The sequence below is a fragment of the Lathyrus oleraceus genome, chromosome 3, assembly GCF_024323335.1.
Source record: "Lathyrus oleraceus cultivar Zhongwan6 chromosome 3, CAAS_Psat_ZW6_1.0, whole genome shotgun sequence".
In the NCBI taxonomy this organism is placed as follows: domain Eukaryota; kingdom Viridiplantae; phylum Streptophyta; class Magnoliopsida; order Fabales; family Fabaceae; genus Lathyrus; species Lathyrus oleraceus.
Genome location: NC_066581.1, coordinates 107,347,602 through 107,369,462, shown reverse-complemented (window position 1 = coordinate 107,369,462; position 21,861 = coordinate 107,347,602). Strand labels below are relative to the sequence as shown.

Genomic DNA, 21,861 nt, shown 5'->3' with positions numbered 1-21,861 from the left:
TATATATATATATATATATCTTGTAAATAATTTTATTTATATATATGTGTTAATATAAATTAATATAATTTAGAAAAAATATAAATTCATAAATTAAAAAAATTAAAAAAAAAAAAAAAAAAAATATATTTAAAAAAAAAAAAATTTTAAGGGTAGGCGCCACTCCTAGTGGCGACTTGCCCTACCCTTTAAGGGTAGGCGCCAACTAGGGTGGCGCCCATGTAGGAAACTAGGGCAAAAATTGCCCATTTTGGTAATTTTTTGGAAAAAATGGATATTTTTGAAATTTTTTTAAAAATTCTGGATATTTTAAAAAAAATTCGAATTTATAACCAAATTTTGATGAAAAAAAATTAATCTTTCTGATTGAATACTTTTCTTATTCTTCACTATTCACTCAAGTGAATCAACCAACATTGGTTGCAAGATTTTGCTTCACAATTGATAATGAAAATAAATAAAAATTGAATTGGGGAAGAAAAGAAATAAAAATTGAATTGGGGAAGAAAATAAAATTAGGGTTTTTGAGCAAAGGAAAAATAAGAAATTTCTGCAGAGTTTATCTTTGCTTTCAAATTGAAAACTTATTCTTTGCAACGGCAAGTTCTCTACACTAATAGAGGTTACTCCATATTTATAGATTTGGGTTTGCTTACTCCTCAAGCAAAGTCCAAAACACATAATTCTGCTAATACTACAAAATTAGACCTAAGTCGAAATTTCTGTCGAGGTACACTACTTCGACGTTTTGACAACAAAAAGCATATCGACGACTACAAACTTTGTCGAAATGTTGCTTTTGACACAGAGAATTACAATCTCAACACACCACATAATTCATTGTGTCTAAACTATCTATATTCATCATAGAGTTTAACTTCTTGAACACCTCGACTTGTACTTCTTTCGTCATGTTGTCTGCAATCTGGTTCTCAGTTCTGTAGTGTTCCAAGTTCATCTTCCCATCTGCCACTTGCTCTAGAAGATAATGGAACCTCATTTCGATGTGTTTGCTTGGCCCATGTGCTAGCGTATTCTTCCCCAGAATGATAGCAGACATGTTGTCGATCTTCATTGTAATTGCTCCATGATTCTTCCATGTAATCTCTTTGATCAAATCCACCATCCATGTTGCTTTACATGTACAGAGAGAAAGATATATGTATTATGCTTCACACGACGACAATGCTACTACTGGTTCTTTTCTTGAACTTCAAGCAACTAGTGCACCACCTAGCATAAACACATAGCCAGCTGTAGATTTTTTATCCTCAGCATCACTACACCAACTTGAGTCGGTGTGTCCCACTAACTTGCATTATTTTCCTTCATCAGTTGCAGAAAATAAAATGTCATAGTCGAGAGTTCCTTTTAGATACCTTAGTATCCTCTTCGTCGCTGCTAGATATGATACATTTGGCTTCTGCATGAATATGCTTATCATACCTACAATGTATGCTAGATTAGACCTTGTGTGACACAGGTATCAAAGTGATCCAATGAGTCTTCTGTACTGCGTTGGATCGACATCATCTTCATTTGTGTCTTTCAACAGATGTAATATGGGTTCAGCTGGAGTCGAAGTTGGGTTGCCTTCTTGCATCACAAATCTCTTAAGTATTTCGCCCGCATATCTTCTTTGGTGCATCATCAGGCCTCTACTACTCTTGTAGAATTCGATACCAAGGAAATATGAGAGATTTCCCAAGTCTGACATTTCAAACTCCTCACTTAGATCATGTTTGAAGGCTTCGATCTCCTTCTTGCAACTTCCTGTTATCAATAGGTCATCGACATAGAGACATGATATAAACAATACATTATTGCTTCTTCTTATATATACTACATGCTCAGTTGTGCACTTCACAAATTCCTTCTCTCTTAGAAAGTTATCTATATTTTTATTCCAAGCTCTTGGAGCTTGCTTAAGTCCATACAGGGCTTTATGTAGCCTGTATACCTTGCCTTCTTCGCCTTGTTTCACAAACCCAGCTGGTTGTGCAACATAAACTTCTTCATCTAAGGGGCCATAGAGAAATGCACATTTCACATCCATTTGAAACATATGCCAATTATTCATTTTTGCTAGATCAACAACCAACTTGGTTATTTCAATCCTAGTGATAGGTGCAAAGACTTTGTTGAAGCCAATTCCTTCCTTCTGAAGAAATCCTTTCGCCACAAGTCTTGCCTTGTATCGAGTTACTTCTCCTTTAGGATTCAACTTCACCTTGTATACCCATTGCACATTGATTTCCTTCTTGCCTTGAGGCAATTCGACAAGTGACCAAGTGTTGTTGACTTCGATGGACTTCAGTTCCTCATTCATTATTTCACCCATTTCGCATCCTTCAATGCTTCGGCTGCATTGAATGGTTCGACATCTTTATAGAAAGCATAGTGTACTAGCTCACCTTCATCATTGGCCACATCATCTTATGCAATCACACATTCTTACAACCTTGCAGACATGTGTATTATCCTCTGAGATTTGCTCGTGCTTAATTGACCTCTGAATTCTTCATGTCAAACTTCTCTTTTGACTTCACTTGTTGGTTTTTTACATAGATTCTCACTGAATCCTTCTTTACATTTCAGTCCAATCCCATTTCTTAAGCTCATTTATGATCATGTCCGTGTTGATAATTACTTTCTTGTTCACTGGGTCGAACAACTTGTAACCTCTAGTCGAATGATATCCTATTAGGATCACCTGACTTGACTTGTCATCAAGTTTTCTTCTCAACTGATCTGGCACATATTTATGTGTTATAGATCCAAATACCTTCAGATGACTCAAGCTAGGCTTGACACCAGACCAACATTCTTCATATGTGATTCCTTCTAGCTTCTTCGTCGGACATCTATTTAAAATATATGCTGCAGTTGACATGTCTTCTCCCTATAATTATTTGGATAGATGCTTGCCTTTCAACATACTTCTCACCATATTCATGATGGTTCTTTTCTTCCTTTTTCTAATTCAATTCTGTTGTGGACTGTAGGGTGGCACCACCTCATGCACAATCCCTTCTTTCTCACATAACATGTCGAAGTATTTCGACACATATTCTTCACCACCATAAGTCCTCAAAATCTTGAGCTTTCAACCACTTTGTCTTTCGACCATAGATTTAAACTTCACAAATACTTCGATCACTTCACTTTTCTTCTTGATTAAGTAAGTCCATAATTTTTGACTGAAATCGTCTATGAAAGTGACAAAGTATCTCTTACTTCCAATAGAATCCACTTGGATAAGACCACATGCATCAGAGTATATGATTTCAAGAATTTCCTTTGACTTTATTCATGCATCCTTATTGAAGTTGTTCTTATGTTGCTTCGCCTGCACACATTCCTCACACACTTCATTTGGAATTCGATTTATGGTAACCCTAAAACCATATTTCTTCTTTTCATATCTATGATGTCTTTGAAATTAAGATGGTCAAGTCTATAGTGCGATATCCATTTATCCCTGCTAGCTGCAGCTACAAGGCACTTGTTCTCCATCAAATTTAGTTCAATCTTGAAGGTTCTATTATGAGACATTGGAGCCTTCAAAATTAACCTTCCACCTGAGTCGAGAACTCTCATCATCTTGTCTTTGGTCGACACTTTGTAGTTCTTTTCGACCAACTGTCGTATGCTAAGCAAATTACTTTTCATGCCTGGTATATAATATACATTGGAAATTACTGACCTCTTTCCATATTTCCTCATAATCAGAACATCACCAATAACTTTAGTTGCTAGAGTATTGTCATTTGAAAATTTTACCATGTTCTTCATTGAGGGTTTTATGTTGACAAACCAATCTTTCTTACCAGTCATGTGTGATGAGCATCCTGAGTCCAAGTACCATTGGTCCTATAATATTTCTTCATCTCTTGTTGTGACCATAAAAAATATCTCTTCTTCTTTATGCTTTGCAAACTTTGCATCATTTTCTTGAATCTTTTGTTTTTTAGGATAATCACTAGAGTAGGGACCATACTTTTGACAATTTAAACATTGAATGTGATTTTTATCAAGTTTTTGACCACCACCTTTTCCTCTGCTAGCAACACCACCTCTTTGGTTTCTCTGGTATGAGGACTTTCTCTGATTTGACCAACCTCAATATTGATGATTTCGACCAGTCGAATTATTGTAGCCTCCTCTACCTTTTCTATCGAGCCACTTTCCTTTACCTTTCTTTTCTCTTACTGATTGTACCTGCAAAGCCACATCACTCTTCGACTTTCATGCAGATCTTTCGGCCATTCTTTGTTCATGAGATTGAAGTATCCCTTGAAGCTCTTCCTTTGTCAATGTTGACAAGTCTTTCAACTCTTCTATGGTTATTACCATGAGGTCAAACTAAGGAGCCAATGACCTTAAGATCTTTGCAATAATTGATCTTGATGTCAACACTTCTCCATATACCTTGATTTGATTCACCAGTTTTGTAACCCTAGTGAAAAAATCAATTATGCTTTCATTTTCTTCCATATGAAGCAATTCATACGTTATTTTGTGAGTTTGTAACCTCACTTCTCTTACCTTTTCTACGCCTCCAAATGACTTTTCCAGAATTTCCCATACTTCTTTCGTTGATTCAACATCACTAACCTTTTTGAAATTTCCTACATCAACGCATTGATGGATCATAAAGGTAGCTTTATAATCTTTCTTCTTCAATTCTTTGTGTGCAACATTTTCTTCATTTGTTATATTTGTTGCAAGCGGCGTCACTCCCACCTTCACAAGATCCTAAAGATCTTGATAGAAAAATATAAGCTTTATCTGCCTACACTAATTCTCATAATTCTGATTCTTCGAAATTGTGAGACTCGCCGAAAAATTCCCATTTTGATGATTCATCATGTTAAACTTCCAAGAATCGCTCAGCCAGTGCTCTAGATACCATATGTTGGAAATTTTCCAATTCCCATTCGAAAATTTCACCATAACTTGATGAATTCCAAACCAAATCTTGATGAACAAGAATCGATATTTTTGATTGAATACTCCCTCTTATTCTTCACTCTTCACTAGATTGAATTAACCAACCATGGTTGCAAGATTTCACTGCACAATTGATAATGAAAAGAAACAAAAATTGAATTGGGGAAGAAAAGAAAATTAGGGTTTTCGAGCAAAGGAGGAAGAAGAAATTTCTGCAGAGTTTCTCTCTTCTTCCAAACTAGAATTTTATTCTTTGCAACTGCAAGTTCTCTATAATGATAGGGGTTACTCTCTATTTATAGATTTGAGTTTTCTTGCTCCTCAAGCAAATCCCAAAATACCTAATTCTACTAACATTACAAAATTAAACCTAAGCCGAAATTCCTGTCGAGGTTACACTACTTCGACGTTTCGACAACATAAAGCAAATCAACGACAACAGACTCTGCAAAAATGTTGCTTTTGACACAGAGAATTACAATCTTAACAGTTATGGGGTAGTGGTGATAATGACTGGTCGAGATTTATTCTTGTCTTTCTTGTTTTAACTTTTCCTTACAAATAAACATTTTCCTTTAAAATATGTATTTAAATTTTTGAGTTATGAATTGTTTTGAATGGTTATGTAAGAATATATAAGACTTGATTGTTTTCTTTTTCATTTTTTTACTGAAATACCAAGTTTTCATTAGCACAAATCATCTTTTTTGTGATCTACTAGTAGCTTTTAAATGTGGAGTTTTTTTAAGGGTTAATAGTCATTTTCCCACCATTGTTCGCAGGTGTTTTTAGTAAATAGTCACGAGTTTAGTTAACTTATGATATTAACTCAAAAAATCTTGGAAGCAATGTGCAAAACAAGTGTACAAGGAAAAGTGTTTGTGAATTGAATGTGAATGTTTGTACGAAGACAAAATGGACACAAACTTTAATGGCGAAAAAGCTTGAATCAATGTAATAAATAAAAAGTGCAATAAATGACGTTAAACACAAAAATACAGTAAATGACAATTAAAGCATAATGCTTCAGTTAAGGAAACATAAAAGCAATGAAGAAAAGGGACGCAGACTCGTACATGTTACTCAGAAATTGTTTTGCTATTTGACTCAGGTACTTCAGTTCCATAGAGAAATATATGAATTTTTGAGACCTCGATTACAACGCATGAGTCTATTATTTATACTAATATAAAGATAACTCTCTTTGTCAATTTATTCCTAAAAAAATGGACACGTAACAAGAACATGCAACTTAGTCTTCTGAGGCGCCTTCATGTTGTCAGAACTTGCAAACTACTGAAAACCATTATCCCACGTTCGCAAGTACTCAAAGCATATAATTGTCTGCTTGTCGAAAGTAGTTTGTGAAGAATTCTAGCACTGATATAACCTTATAAATATTTGGATTTGTAAATATTCTATGTCTTTGATGTTTGTCGAATGCTTCGACTTCGACATGGTTTCGAATGATCAACTAGATCTGTTCCTGAGATTCTTCCAAACCATGTTCAACACGCTAGTCGAAACATTCCAATCGACATGCTTGTTCCTTTCGAAACTTGTCAATAAATTCTAACACTTAGTATTTCCTCAACGTAGTCTTCCTTGTTGACTTTTCTTCAAGTTAAAATCTAGGCTAACATATGCCTCCCAAAAATCTCACTATCGATCATGTGTCAGCTGGAAGAAAAATGGTATTTTTTGTAACTCTTTGACACTATTCAACTAGCTTGTACACGTCACTTCAACTAGACTTATTATTATTATTATTTAAAAAAAGTTATTTATTGGTCATCATGACTACTTTCTACCAAACCATCACGTCACAGATGCGCGTGCGGATGATGATCATCATCCCATATTTCAAAGGAGATTAACGCACCATTAACTTAAATGAAATTAAAAACAAAATAATTTAATTTCATTATTTTCATCTTTTTCCCATTACCTCTTAGCGTCAACTGTCGATTTGATTGTGTCATTTGTCCAAAAAATTGGAGGGAAAAAACTGAAAAGTTTTATTCCCTTTTGGCTATTTAAATGTTTCTTCCTCAACTCTCTTCTCGTTAACCATTTTCTTCTCTAAAAATATTAACAAAACCCTAGAGAGATTTTTTCGATTTATGTTATGTTTTTCAATACATTTCTTTCTAAAAAGCTTTTGAGAATCAACAATGGCTCCAAAAAATGCATTCAAACCTACTCGATGCACTCCCTTCGCTGCTACCATTGACGAACCCCTCTTTATAGATGGCCGCACCTATGTTCTAGAACCTCCCATGGAAGATTGAAGAATAAAGGTATGGTATTCTGATATACTGATTCCTTACTCCATTTCAGGTACCATTTTCACTTTCACGAATCCCCTCTTAGGCGCATTAAGAAACCCCATGTTCTTAAACATTTCTTCCCTAACTACCCTTTGTATGAACCCTTAATGTTTCAGGATGAACCTTTTGATTTTAGTTTCTTTAAACATAGGTTATTTTGTTCATCTCCTCCGACTGATGACAACTCTTCTTACATCCAGTGGTTAAATAGGGTTCAACAAAAGAAAAAAACACTCCTAGAAAGATCTGGGTATCTTTGATCTGATATAACTCTCAAGAGTTAGCCCTAGGTACAACTCTCGCATGCTTCTTGAAGTCATGTGTTTTGGGATACCTAAATCAACAAATTTCACCTACCTTGTGGGATGGTGTTATCTCATATTTTTGACACCAGCATTAATATGATAAGAATCATGTAGTAATTATTTTGATGGAGTCAAAATGGTTAATGACGGCCATGAAGATTTCGAAGAGTTCAATTTGTCGACAAGGAGTTTCACTGTGGTCGAAATTATAGTCAGACAAGGACCAAAGAATTTTGGGACTTAGTAAAATTCAGAGTTTCCAAGATACTCTATATGCAATCGAATGAGGTGTAAATGGATAAGACTAAACAATTATTGAAAGACACGTGGAAGTTTATCAAAGACGAAGGTTGCATGGAAGTGAAGATATGGCATGTTATGTTTAGTCGTCCATTGTAGACGGTTAACCTAAGATTAATATATAAGTAGGGTTCATTTTGAGTTGTAAGGGTCCGTAATTGTATGCAAATTCTATATAACTCAAAGTATTTGTGTGATTGAGAAAAGAGTTTCAAAATGTACGTATGTGTTCCATCTTTTTACAAATTAAATCCTTTATGTTCAAGCATTTTCTGCAATTAACTTATTTTCAGTCACTTTACTTTAATTCTTTTTGCATTTCGATTTCAGTTTAAATTCCAACCATTACTGTCAAACTTTGCATTTCGATTTTTCAATTATTATTCTTAAACTACATATTTTGACATTCATGTCAGAATCATTTAAACTTTATGATTCACACAAATATGTCATGGTATCTTTTCGAGTTTAATCCCTTAAGTAAATTCAAACTTGTTTTTGTTTACTAAATTTTATAGTAAACAGATGGTAACCCCTACACTCTTCGACATTGTTGGTATTGATGGCCTTCAACCAACCGGAAAGCCTTTTGAGCCTTCAAGAATCACCAAGACCAAACTTGGCTTTGTTTTTAGCAAAACTTCCTACAACACATTCATCGACGAGCATTATGCTTCGACATATCATGTTAGAGATCATGTTTCATGACTTTTCAGCGCCATCTCTATGTCTTCTGCTCTCGCTCCATCCAAGTGGCCAGAAGATTTGTACCTCTGGCCATCCAACTTCATGAGGGGAGGAATATCTGCCTCAGTAAATTTATCTTATGTGGTATGTACGAATCCTTGTATTAATCCACTAACATGCAACTTGTCAAGGAGTTTTCTAAGCTTATGCAGGTTGAGTTTGAGATGAGTCTCATGGGGGAGTTGAATTACTTCCTTGGGCTTCAAATAAAGCAACTCAATGAAGGGGCATTCGTGTGTCAAACCAATTATTGTAACAAATTACTAAAGTGATTTGGTATGGAAGATGCAAACTCAATTGACACTCAAATGCCTACAAATGAGAACTTGGAAATGAATGAAAATGGTAAGGATGTTTATGTCAATAAGTATAGAGGTATGATTGGTTCTCTTCTATATCTTACTGCATTTAGGCCAGATATTATGTTTAGCATATGTATGTGTGCTCGTTATCAATCGGCTCCTAAGGAATCTCATTTAAAAGTTGTAAAACATATTCTTAGGTATCTTCAACGTACTTCTAAGTGTGGGCTTTAGTATTCTAAGGGAAGCAATTGTAATTTGGTTGGTTATACCGATTTTGACTTTGCCGGTTGCAAATCGGATAGGAAGAGTACTAGTAAGTTGGCATAGTAAGAAATAGGTTTTCGTTGATTTGTCAATTGCCGAGGTGGAATACATAATGCACGGTAGCTGTTGTGCTCAAGTTTTATGGCTCAAACAACAACTACTTGATTTTGATATTAAACTACAATGTATTCCTATTACGTGCGACAATACTAGTGTTATTAATCTAACCAAAAATTTGGTGCTACACTCTTGCACTAAGCATATTGAGATCTATCACCACTTCCTACGTGACCATGTTGATAAAGGAGACATCGTATTTGAGCATGTTGATAGCAAAAATCAACTTGCGGATATCTTTACAAAAACTCTTGCGACCGAACCGTTTTTCAACATTTTAAGGGAATTAGGGATACTTGATATCTCAAATATTGCCTAAATATGATTTGTTTGATGCACTTTATATACTTTTGCTCTAACTTTCCTTGGAAGTTCAATTACATAAGAATGCCCCATTCATCAATTCATTACCGAGGTAATATTCTTCCATTTTCTTTTTCCCTTTTGTAAGTAAGCTTTTACTTTTGCAAATGATTGATATTCTTGATGTTTGAAATAGTACATGAATGTTCACTTCCAGAAATTTATATTGATGTATATCAATTTATGTGCTTATAGTGACTTTGTGATATTCTTTCTTCATGCTTGAAATATGCTCTTAGTGTGTTGGTTTGTTATCTATTCCGGCATAAAATATGGTTGAACATGTTATAATGTTAGCAAAATTCTTTTTGTGTGGCATTATTATGATAACATCTCTATTTTTGGTTTAAGTGGTAGTAAATCTATATATCGCCTTGCAAGAGCACATGCGTGTGCAATATTTCGGGAGCACCAAAGACATATATCATGTAATCGTGTCGCTTTTGTTATAACTTAAGAGTTTTTTTATTACATTGTATCATCCATCTGTCATGTTTGTGTTATGTTATTTGGCATAAGTTGTGGCAACCATGTTATATTGTTGCTTTGTATGCTTTTATTTATGTTTAGGCATTTTTTTTTCAATATGTACATTAGTCTATGTGAGTGTTGTAGTATTGATGTTCTTATCTTTGCAAACCACCTCTCCGTGTTATATTGGTTTATGCATGATTTAACACACTTCTCATGGATTTCTTTGCTTCTTTTTTATGTTGTCAAAGGAGGAGAAGCAAGATAAAGTTGGGATGCATACATTCAGGGGGAGCCTTTCATTGAAAACATGAAACACAACGTCTCAAGTTTTGCCATCATCAAAAAGAGGGAGCATGTGAGTACAACTTTTCATTATATGCATTTTTCATGATGCCAAAACTAGGACACTTTAGCATTAATGTATATTGGACGGTATCCTCTGATTCTCAATGTGCATCTTAACATTAGAAAGCATAAAAGCATTTGGAAACAAGGTTGAAAATGTTTCAATCATCAAAACTTTTTTTTGTGAAAAATCAATCTATAGGTCGACACATGCATATTTCAGGTCGACACATAGAAGAAATTTTTTCTATGTGTCAACACATTTGCTTCATAGGTTGACTCATTTATTGCATTATTAAAGCTTGTAGGCTCTATTATATGTGTTGCCTTTACATATTAACACACAGGCAACACATGACTTTTACAGGTCGACACATGACCTGAATAGGTCGGCACATGCGTCGAACAGGTAGGCACATGGCTTTCATAGGTCGGCCTATGCAACGAAATTTTCCAAAAATTCACATTTTTTCAAATCTTTTGCATTCATTTTGCCTCCAAACATGCATGCATATAAATACTTCACACATGCATCATTTTCTAGTAAGGTTTCTAGAGAGTAAAACCTATACGAAACCAGGATTTCAAGCATTCTGTAGCGGTAAATTCATGACCATCAAGCTATGGATAAACTTGACGTCAATAAAACCAGAGTCGCCACCGCTCTTTTATTATTTCCAAAGGAAAAGGGAAAAGTACGAACAAAACCCCAAAGATAAGAAGTTTTCAAATCAAAACTAATAAAATGCCAGAGATTAAAGGTAAGGGGGTTTGTTACACAGAGGGAAGGTGTTAGCACCCAAAGTGTCCTAGGTACTCCTAGGGAGCCCTTCTTTATGTGTGTATGTGTTTTTGGTATAAATGATGTTCGAGAAAAAATAGAGTGTGAGGATGACAAAAGAATTCATTGATTATATTTTTGTGTTTGACAAGACCTTCGGACTTGTGTCTACGTACCAACATAAAAATTAGGGATCAAAACCTCGGAGTTCGTGGTAAAAATTTCAAATGAGTTAGTGAATTGATTTTAACAAAAAAAACAAGTTTAAGTAAAAGAGCATAAAAGCCAAAGATTTGAATGAGGTTGTTAGTTCTTTTTGTCTTTTTGAAATTTTAAGTCAAATATGGTTAAGTTTATTTACAAATTTTTAATTAAGAAAAGATTTTTAAAATTCATTGGCATAATAAGGCCAAAGTTTCTAATCATTAAAATAAAGTCTAAGTTTGAAAGCACAAGCAAATAAATTTTTTGAAAAAGGGGAGAGATTTTGAAATTTAAGAAGTGGGAGGAGATGAAGAGGTTATCCTAAGCACAAAATTAAAAGTTAATAGTTGAAAAGATCTGACCAATGAGATGCAATCCAACAGACAAGAATGTCACGTGGAAACCCATTTTCCCTTGGACTTTAATAAAGCAATAATCAATAAGCAAATGAGCAATATCCAGACATCATGAAAATCAAGGCATCAAATAAAGATAACTACATCCAAGCAAGCAATCCAAAAGCTAGCAGTCTTCTTTGTCTTCCCATGTATCAGATGAAATATTCATTTATCAACTCAGAGCAAAGCATTAGACACAAGATCAAAATAACAATTATGTACACAAACAGAGTAGCAGATGAATTCAAACAAAACCCAAGGCTTGTATCAGATGAAGCTCAGTTCATAATAGCTTGGTCTAAAAAATGTTGGCATTGGCCAAGTCGTTTTTTGCATAGGGAATGTTGCCTAATCCTAAGTCCAAGAGTTCAGATCAAGATCAACAGTCCACCAGATGTTTTTTAGGTTTTTTTTGTTGTTATTAGTGTTTTAAGGTCCTAAGACCACAAACAAAGCCAAAATACATAAACAATATATACAATCACAAGTTATGGCTCAAATGAGCAAAGTGAAAATGACAAACATAAACAAGTCAAATGAAATGTAAATGAAAATGAATGATAAATTACTGAAATTTAAAGTGCATAAAGTAAATGACTTGAAAGTAAAGCATTATTAATAAGAATTATTCAAATGTTAGTTAAGAATTAGTCAAGTGTTAGTGGTGATTTTTAATTGATTAAGTCATTCTTTAGAGAACACTCAAGCAATCTTTCACAAGTATGAATCCTTAAACCCAGACATCTTCTATGAGAAGGGCTCCAACTTGGATAATTCAATAAGTATGCCACTAGCTCTCATGAAAGGAAAAAGGGTCAAGTCTCTACACAATACCATGAAGAATGGGAGACTTACAATCTCACTTACTAGAATGTTATGCCATTAGGGTCAAATTTAGCTCTAGGTTAACCAGTCGTAATTGGACTTATGTAGAAGTCACAACTATTTGAGTTTGGCCAATAAAAAATTAGGTGTTAATGCATGTTACAGATTTGGTATGAAGAACCAAACTCCTAAAATATACCACACACTAAAAAAAAAGATCAAGAGGGAGGGACCTATCTCAGTCATACTTGTATTGGTTCATCTGACACAGGTTCATTGATGAACCAATTAGCCTTAAGACATTAGAGATTTCATTGGTCAAATGAGGGAATGGGAAAGATAGAAACACAAATTGACCAAGGGAGGACTTTCATCAAATTAAAACCATTCATTCATTTTGGGAGATGAAATGTACATTTCATCAATCCCCTAAATCCAATGGTTTTGATCCAACAAAAGTCAAATCAACCTTGACCAAGGCCCAAACAGAAAGTCAAACATCACAAGACCATAAAAATGGCTCAACAAAATTTTTAAGCATTTAATCAATTAAATTTTCAATTAAAAGTGAATTAAAATACATTTTAACTTGGTCAAAACCTAAAATCCCTTCAAAACACAAAATAAATGATCAAGGGTTTTATCCTAGGTCAAACAAGGTCAAAGGACCTTAGACAAAAAAAATCATTATTTTTCAAAAATCAGAAGTATTTTTAAACAATTAAAAATACGTAAAAAAACATTTCATTCATGAAAAATATCAAAATTAATCCAAAAAATAATTTTAATTCACAATATGGAAGAGAAAAATATTTAAAGATTTTTAGTGAAAGTCCCATATTTTTTGGATTAAAAATGAAATTAATATGAATTAAACAAAATAAAAGAATTAAATGAAAATTCAAAAAATAAAAAGAAATTAGAAAAAACGAGGGCCATCAGATCTCCCTCATTAATTGAGGTGGCATATCTGATGGCCTAGCGCGCGTTTCATGGTGCATTGCAGTCAGTGTGCTGCACAAGTGGTATTCAAAGACAATGGCTCAGATTAAAATATTCAAAGATGATCAGATGGTCAGGAGGTGTGCCAACACACCACCGGATCTAGGGCTCCGGTCATCTTCTCCGGTGACCTCCATCGGACTGGTCCAACTTCATCTCAATGGAAAATAAAAAACAAGGACACTATTTCAAAGAGAAAATGCACAGGATCTCGAATCTGACCTCAAAGCAACTCAATTTGACAGGGGTTTGAAAAACAAGATACATGTGTTTGAATTTTGAGGATCATGAACTGAGTTGCTTCGATTTGACCTCAAAGCAACTCAATCTTGTTGCCTATATTGGTAGGACTTCAGCCAACCAAAATTCAAAAAGATTGGTGAAGAATTGAGAGAGAGTCTAAGAGATGAAGTTTATGAAAATTCACCTTTGAGGGAGCTTGAATCTTGCATGATCTTGCTTCCAATTGGCTTTGGCTTGACTTTAGATGCTTCTAGGAGTTGAATTGGATCAAGGAAAGCTTTGGATTCTTGGAGTTTCAACTTCCGATTTTCAATTGAAAATCTTCAAGTTTGTCCTCTAATGGTGAGGGTTAGGATTGTAGGTTTAAAGCTTGGGCAAGGTGTCCCCAATTCTGAGCATGAGGGGTCTTATTTATAGGCTATGCATTTGCTTTTCACACACTTCATTCAAAATGCCAAAAATAGAAATCTCCCTTGCATGGATGCATGGGCGTGTGATAGGCCCATCCAATGATGCCAAATGATGCATAATTCTGTGTTATTCAACCTGAAATGATGCCACATTACCATTTATAAAGGAAATGAATGTTAACCATAAATCTTACCAAATGGAACCTTGTAAAGAACACATGCGCAAGTCCATCAATTCTTGGCCGAATGAGATTATTTTGGACTTTTTAGAAAGGTGAGATCAAGGGTAACAACTTTCATGTTGAATACTTTTCCATTTGAAGCTTGTATCATGATGAATTTGGAGGTGGAATTTTGTAAAATCAAACATAAATGAAATTTTTCTAAGTACCAAGCCAAATGTTCACTTCTTCCACCTTGAATAACTTTTGCTATGGGCTTCAAATGGAAAATGTTCCTTAATCAAAGTTGTAGATATTTCAAACCTATTCAATTTGGTCACATATTTGACCTCATTTGGATTTGGCATGAAGGAGTTATGCATTTTAGAAGTTGAGGAAAATCTCTTGTTTAATGGTAATGGCCCAAAGTGACTTATAATGTTTCCTCTTGGCACATGCATTTTCAATTTGAATTTGAATTTCTTAAAAGAATAAAAGTTTGATACAACATCTTTAATTTGATTATGCAACTTTAATGGATTTCATCTCATACAAATTGAGCAAGTTATGGTCCTTAGAAGTTGACCTTCTAACTAGGGTTCAGACAAAATGACCTATCATCTTTCACCATAAAAAATGACTTTCCAAGCAAAACTTGCTCTTGACCTAAACATTAAAGTTGTTTAAAATGTCATAACGAGTAAATTTTCTCTTAAAATCACTTTCATATGACAAAAATTGTAGGAGATAGGGTCTAGTAAACCCCAGTTTTGACCAGTTGACTTTCTCTGGTTAACCACCATGAACCAACTTGCACACTTGAAATTATCTTGATCTTTTGGACTCATGGAGGATCATATATGCATAATATGATGTAATATGAATTATCCCTTAAAAATTTTGATCAAATGATGAAGAAATTTGTTGAGGAAGTCACACAAGATACCCAGATGAATTAGGGCTTTCAAGGCAAACAAGCTTTAAATTATTGATGAATTCTTGATCAAAATGATAAATGGAGATCATGGGGATCCATATATGATGTCTAAAGTCAATGTGCACCATATCTTGATTAGTCTCCTTGCATTAAGGGTCTCAAACCCTAGATATGAGCTTGATGAGGCATAGGTGAACACACACACACTACCTGCAGAAGAAGTAAATTATACATTGACATATTTTTTGGTATTTGGGTTAGTAAACAAAGAAAAACAAAGTATGATACAATCAAATATCCTTGATGATCTCTCCCAATGCAAACCCAATGATAAAAGGGGTAAGGAGGATGTTAGGGTGTGATCTCAAAGCCAATGCATATGATGAAATAGCATGAGGGATCTTAGGGTCAAAATTAGGGTCTTACAGCTGCCCCTATTTAAGGACATTCTAACCGAGGATGTGAAGGTTAAAATCTTCGTATCAACTCAGTAGAATGGACTTAAATAATAACATATAGAAACAAATTTTTGTCCCTAAGAGACCTCATGATGCATATGATATGAATGTTAAAATAATCTTTGTGAGGAATATATTGCCACAAAGGAGAAGAATCCGGAGAGACTGAAAGTCCACAGGAGCAAAGTGCATTCTGTAAGGAACACTCACTGGGGAGACCGAGACTCTGGGGGGGATAAAAAGCTATGTGTAGGCCAGACTATGACTTAAAATTGCTGGAGACATGAGGGAAAATTCCAAAAAAAATAAACCAATGGAAGAACTTGGTCCGGGGATAAGGGAAATCTGCAAAGGATAGGGATAGATCAGAACAAAAACTGAAATATTCAAACCAAACAGAGGGTTGGCGATTTCACTAAGGAAATACACACTCAAACTCAACTGGGGAAGAATGAACTTCAACACAGGAGTACCAGAGGTATATTATCTACTACTGGTTACTGGTAGGAAGGTAATGCACTCTGACAGAGGGACATCCGTTACCGGTTAAGGTAAACATATCAAGGATGACTCAATGAGGAAAAAGAGGTGTATCCATTACCGGTTACTGGGTAAGAATAACCTACTGTGGAGAGAACTCAAATAGAATTTACAACTACTGGTTACTGGGTAAGAATAACCTACCGGGGAGAGAACTCAAATAGGATTTACAACTACCGGTTACTGGGCAGAAGACCAAAGAGAGTATCCGTCACTGGTTAAAATGAACATATCAAGGATAAACTCAAAGGAAGAATATACGTCATCAATTAGGATGAACATATCAAGGATAAACTTCCGGTGAGAAATATGAATTATATCTATCAGTTACTGGATAGAATACCAAAGAGAGAATATTCGTCACCTATTAGGATGAACATATCAAGGATAGACTCGGAGGGGAAAGTAGGATTTACATCTACTGGTTATTGGGTAGAAGACCACAAAGAGGAGAAAATCCGTCATCAGTTAAGATGAACATATCAAGGATTTACTCCCTGGGAAATAAAAGTAGGGATTACAACTACCATTTTATTGGATAGAAAACCACAAAGGAAGAATATCCGTCATCGGTTAGGATGAACATATCAAGGATAGACTTCCTGGGGGAAACGTGAAAACGAATCCGCTGGGGAAAACAAAGGAAGTAAATTGCATTTATCAGGTATTGGGAAAAAGTAAAGTACTCAAAAAATTGAGAAGAATATTACCAGTTACTGGGTAATAGACTCTCAAGAGACCAAAATATCTATCTAGGTAATAGCTAGAAAGAAACGATCAAACAAAGGCTTAACCCAATGAGGATATAACTCAAGGGGAGTGGCTTCATCCAGATAATTAGTTGGGGAGGAAACTGAAACAACAATCGTCCACGAGGAAAAAACTCAGTGGGGAATGAGAAAGGTTAAACTCTTTCTACTTAAGGGACTGACACTCTACATTTGAAGGAGGACAGATACACCAAATCTGCATAGATAAATGATATCACCAAAATAGGGAATCAGAATAAAGAAATCAAATGCAATAAAAATGCATAATGAAATATCTGATGCTGAATTTTATGCATGAATATGTATGTATATGATGATAATTATGTTGACGAAAAAACACAAAGGATACAAACAACAAAGATTTGAATCACTGCTGTCAGACTCAGCTAATCTCTACAAGATGGAAACACCAACTGGAGAAAACACTAGGGATGAAAATAAATCATCTAGCTTTGCACAAATCAACTATGGTTGGGAAATCATGGAGAACATGATTCTAACCAATAACGGAAAACTCTACAGGGAGAAAGATCACTACTGAAGGATAGACAAACATGTCGAGGATTAGAGAAAAGATCTGCTGAGGATCCAAATTTTCAACTCTGCGGGGAATTTTAGATCCACACCATATCAAATGGGAGACAACCTTGCAGGGGATAAAGACAAATACTGCTCAGAATCCAAAACTACCGAGAACCAGGGGTCTTCATTTCAGAAGATGAACTTTTTCGGGGAACATAAGAGGTAAAACTCTGCATGGGGATCTATGCAAATTGTTGAAGATGTTATGACAAATATCGTCGCATTCCTCAAAAATCATCAAATTCTTCTTGGAAATTGCGAAATTAACTAATTCCAAGGCAAAGATAACCGGATCTAATTCACATAAAGGAGAAACTATCGAGGTTATGCAACACAAATATGCTAATGGAAACCAAATAAAGGTTCCGGATCTCTGGGTCCAACCAAAAACTAGAGGATATCAACAGGAGCACCACATCTGGGGAATATGGATTTGTAAAAGGGGTCAATTATCATCTCGACTCCACTAGGGATGTGACCCACCAACTCAGTTGGGGATAACTAACGAACTGTTAAGGAAAATAGTTACCAAACCGACTGCTTGGGGAAGACAAACAAGGCTTCGCACTTCAAGACTTACCTATTCTTAGATTGTCGTTGATATTCCTTGCTGAAATCGGTTATTCTTAAAGTGATTGTTTTTTATTATTTTAAGAAGATGAATTTTTATTCATTAATTTATTTCAAAATTATCATCATAAAAATTCAATTTTATTTGGCAGAAGTAAATAAGAATATATACAATTGGATAAAAGCTCAACTTTATTTAATAGAATGGTAGTCTGTGAATGGCAGGACTCCGTAGATCTTTACAAAGTTAAAAATGGTAATTTACATGGAAAAGGGCTACATTGAATATAATGATCACTACTCTCCCTACAAATTTCAATATCCATCGTGCTCTTGGCTTCGGTTGAGAATAACGAATCAGAACCAAACGACCTGCTCAAAACTGCCTCCATGATTAGGACCAACCGAATGCAGTTACTTGCCATAATCCCTAATTTTTGCCTAGATTGCCCCAAGGCGGGGTACTCAATCTACCGGGATAAATTTTCTGTTTTATGTCTCTAATTTTTTCCTGGATCACCATTTCGAGTTTTCAATCCACCGAGACGCTCTTTTTTGCCTAAGTCGCCCTTTCGGGTTTTCAACTTAGTGAGTTGTTCTTTCCTTTTTAGGCGAAGCATTTCTTGACTGCATCGGCATTCACAGGACGAGTGAACTCTTCACTATCCATAGTTATAAGAATCAAAGCACTGCCGGAAAAGGATCTCTTGACAACATATGGGCCTTCATAATTAGGGGTCCATTTGCCCCTAGCATCAGGTTTGAATGATAAAATTTTCTTGAGCACGAGGTCACCTTCTCGAAACACACGAGGCTTGACCTTTTTATCAAAAGCTTTCTTCATTCTCTGCTGATACAATTGACCATGACACAAGGAAGTCAATCTCTTTTCTTCAATCAAATTCAACTTATCATATCTGGTCTGGCACCATTCAGCTTCTATCAACTTAGGTTCCATTAGCACACAAAGTGACGAGATCTAAACCTCTACTGGGAGCACAACTTTCATTCCATAAACAAGGGAGAAAGGGGTGCCCTGTTGAAGTGCAGATGGATGTACGGTACCCATGCAAAGCAACTGGGAGCATTTCATGCCAATCTTTATATGTCATAACCATCTTCTGAATGATCTTCTTGATATTCTTATTTGCAGCTTCAACAACCCCATTCATCTTAGGTCTGTAGGTAAAAGAATTATGATGTGCAATCTTGAAGTCTTTGCAAAAAGCTTCCACCATATTATTGTGCAAGTTTAATCCATTATCAGTAATGATCTTACTTAGCACACTATACCGGCATATAATCTGATTCTTGATAAACCTTACAATAACTTGCTTGGTTACATTCGCGTATGATGCCACTTCAACCCACTTTGTGAAGTAGTCAATAGCCACCAAAGTAAAACGATGTCCATTCGAAGCTTTGGGCTCAATCATACCAATCATATCAATTCCCTACATGGAGAGGAAATGACATTCAATAGTGTTGGAGGAACATGAATCTTATCTACACAGATTTGACACTTGTGGCATTTCTTCACAAACTTGCAACAGTCAGATTCCATTGTCAACCAATAGTAACCTGCTCTCAATATCTTCTTTGCCATAACATGTACATTGGAATGAGTACCAAAGGAACCTTCATGGACTTCAGTCATCAATAGGTCCGCTTCGTGTCTATCCACGCATCTGAGAAAAACCATATTGAAATTTCTCTTGTAAAGTACATCACCATTCAGGTATAAATTGCCAACTAATATTCTCAAAGTCTTCTTATCTTTCAAAGATGCCCCAGGCGGGTAAATCTGACTTTGGAGGAAACACTTGATATCAAAATACCATGGCTTTTCATCTTTCATTTCTTCAATAGCAAACACATGAGCTGGCCTATCAAGACACATCATAGTCAAGTTGGGAACTTCATTCCAAAATTTTGCAACAATCATTGAAGCCAACGCCGCAGGAGCATCTGCCATCCGGTTTTCATCTCGAGGGATATGATGAAACTCAACCTTTGTAAATAAAGTTGAAATCCTTCTCGCATAGTCTCTATATGGTATTAAACCGGGTTGATTCGTCTCTCATTCACCTTTGATCTAATTCACAACCAAAGTTGAATATCCATAGACGTCAAGATATTTTATTCTGAGATCAATGGCTTCTTCAAGCCCCATAATGCAAGCTTCATATTCAGCCATATTATTTGTACATTTGAAAGGCAATCTAGCTGTAAACGGAAAATGAGTGCCTTGAGGAGTAATAATCATTTCCCCAATGCCATTACCATATGAATTAACAGCTCCATCAAATACCATGCCCCAACAGGAACCAGGTTTTTGCCCTTCTTCAAGCAATGGTTCATCACAATCTTTCATCTTCAAGTACAAGATCTCTTCATCGGAAAAATCATATTGCACTGACTGATAATCATCACTTGGTTGGTGAGCCAAATGGTCATCCAAGACACTTCCCTTAATTGCTTTCTGAGATCAGTATTCAATATCATACTCGGATAACAACATCTGCCAACGGACAATCCTCCCAGTTAAAGCAAGCTTCTCAAAAGTGTACTTGATTGGATCCATTTTGGATATCAACCAAGTAGTATGATTCAACATATACTGGCGCAGACGCTTAGCAGCCCAAGCCAATATGCAACATGTCTTCTCAAGCATAGAATATCGAGTCTCACAGTCGGTGAACTTCTTACTGAGGTAGTAAATTGCATACTCTTTCTTTCCAGATTTATCTTACTGACCAAGATCACAACCCATACTCTCATCAAGCACAGTCAGATACATGATCAACGGTCTTTCTTCAACAGGCGGAGACAGAATCAGAGGCTCAAGTAGATATTCTTTGATACTATCAAACGCTTTCTGGAAATCTTCAGTCCAATCACAAGACTGATCTTTCCGAAGAAGCTTGAATATAGGCGCACATGTGGCAGTCATATGCGATATAAATCTTGAGATATAGTTCAAGCGGTCGAGAAAACCTCTAACTTGCTTCTTTGTTTTGGGCGCATGCATTTCTTGAATTGTATTAACCTTGGCAGGATCAACTTCAATACCCTTCTCACTGATAATAAAGCCCAACAACTTACCAGAACGAACACCAAAAGTACACTTATTGGGATTCAAGTGGAGTTTATATTTCCTCAAATGTTGGAATAACTTCAACAAATGCTCCACATATTCTTCTTTATCACTTGATTTAGTAATCATGTCATCAACATAAACTTCAATATCTGTATGCATCATATCATGAAAAAGAGTGGTCATTGCTCTCTGGTACGTTACACCAGCATTCTTTAAGCCGAAAGGCATCACTCTATAACATAATGTTCCCCAGGGTGTAATGAATGTGGTCTTCTCCATATCTTCAGGTGCCATCTTGATTTGATTATAACCGGAAAATCCGTCCATAAATGAAAAGACTTTGAATTTAGATGTATTGTCTACCAACATGTCAATGT

General features: G+C 35.4%; 1 pseudogene; it reads left to right on the top strand.

Moving 5' to 3' along the window:
- Positions 1–8,913: 8,913 nt before the first annotated feature.
- Positions 8,914–21,861, top strand: part of LOC127129932 (photosystem I P700 chlorophyll a apoprotein A1-like) — a 50,389-nt pseudogene continuing 37,441 nt past the window's right edge.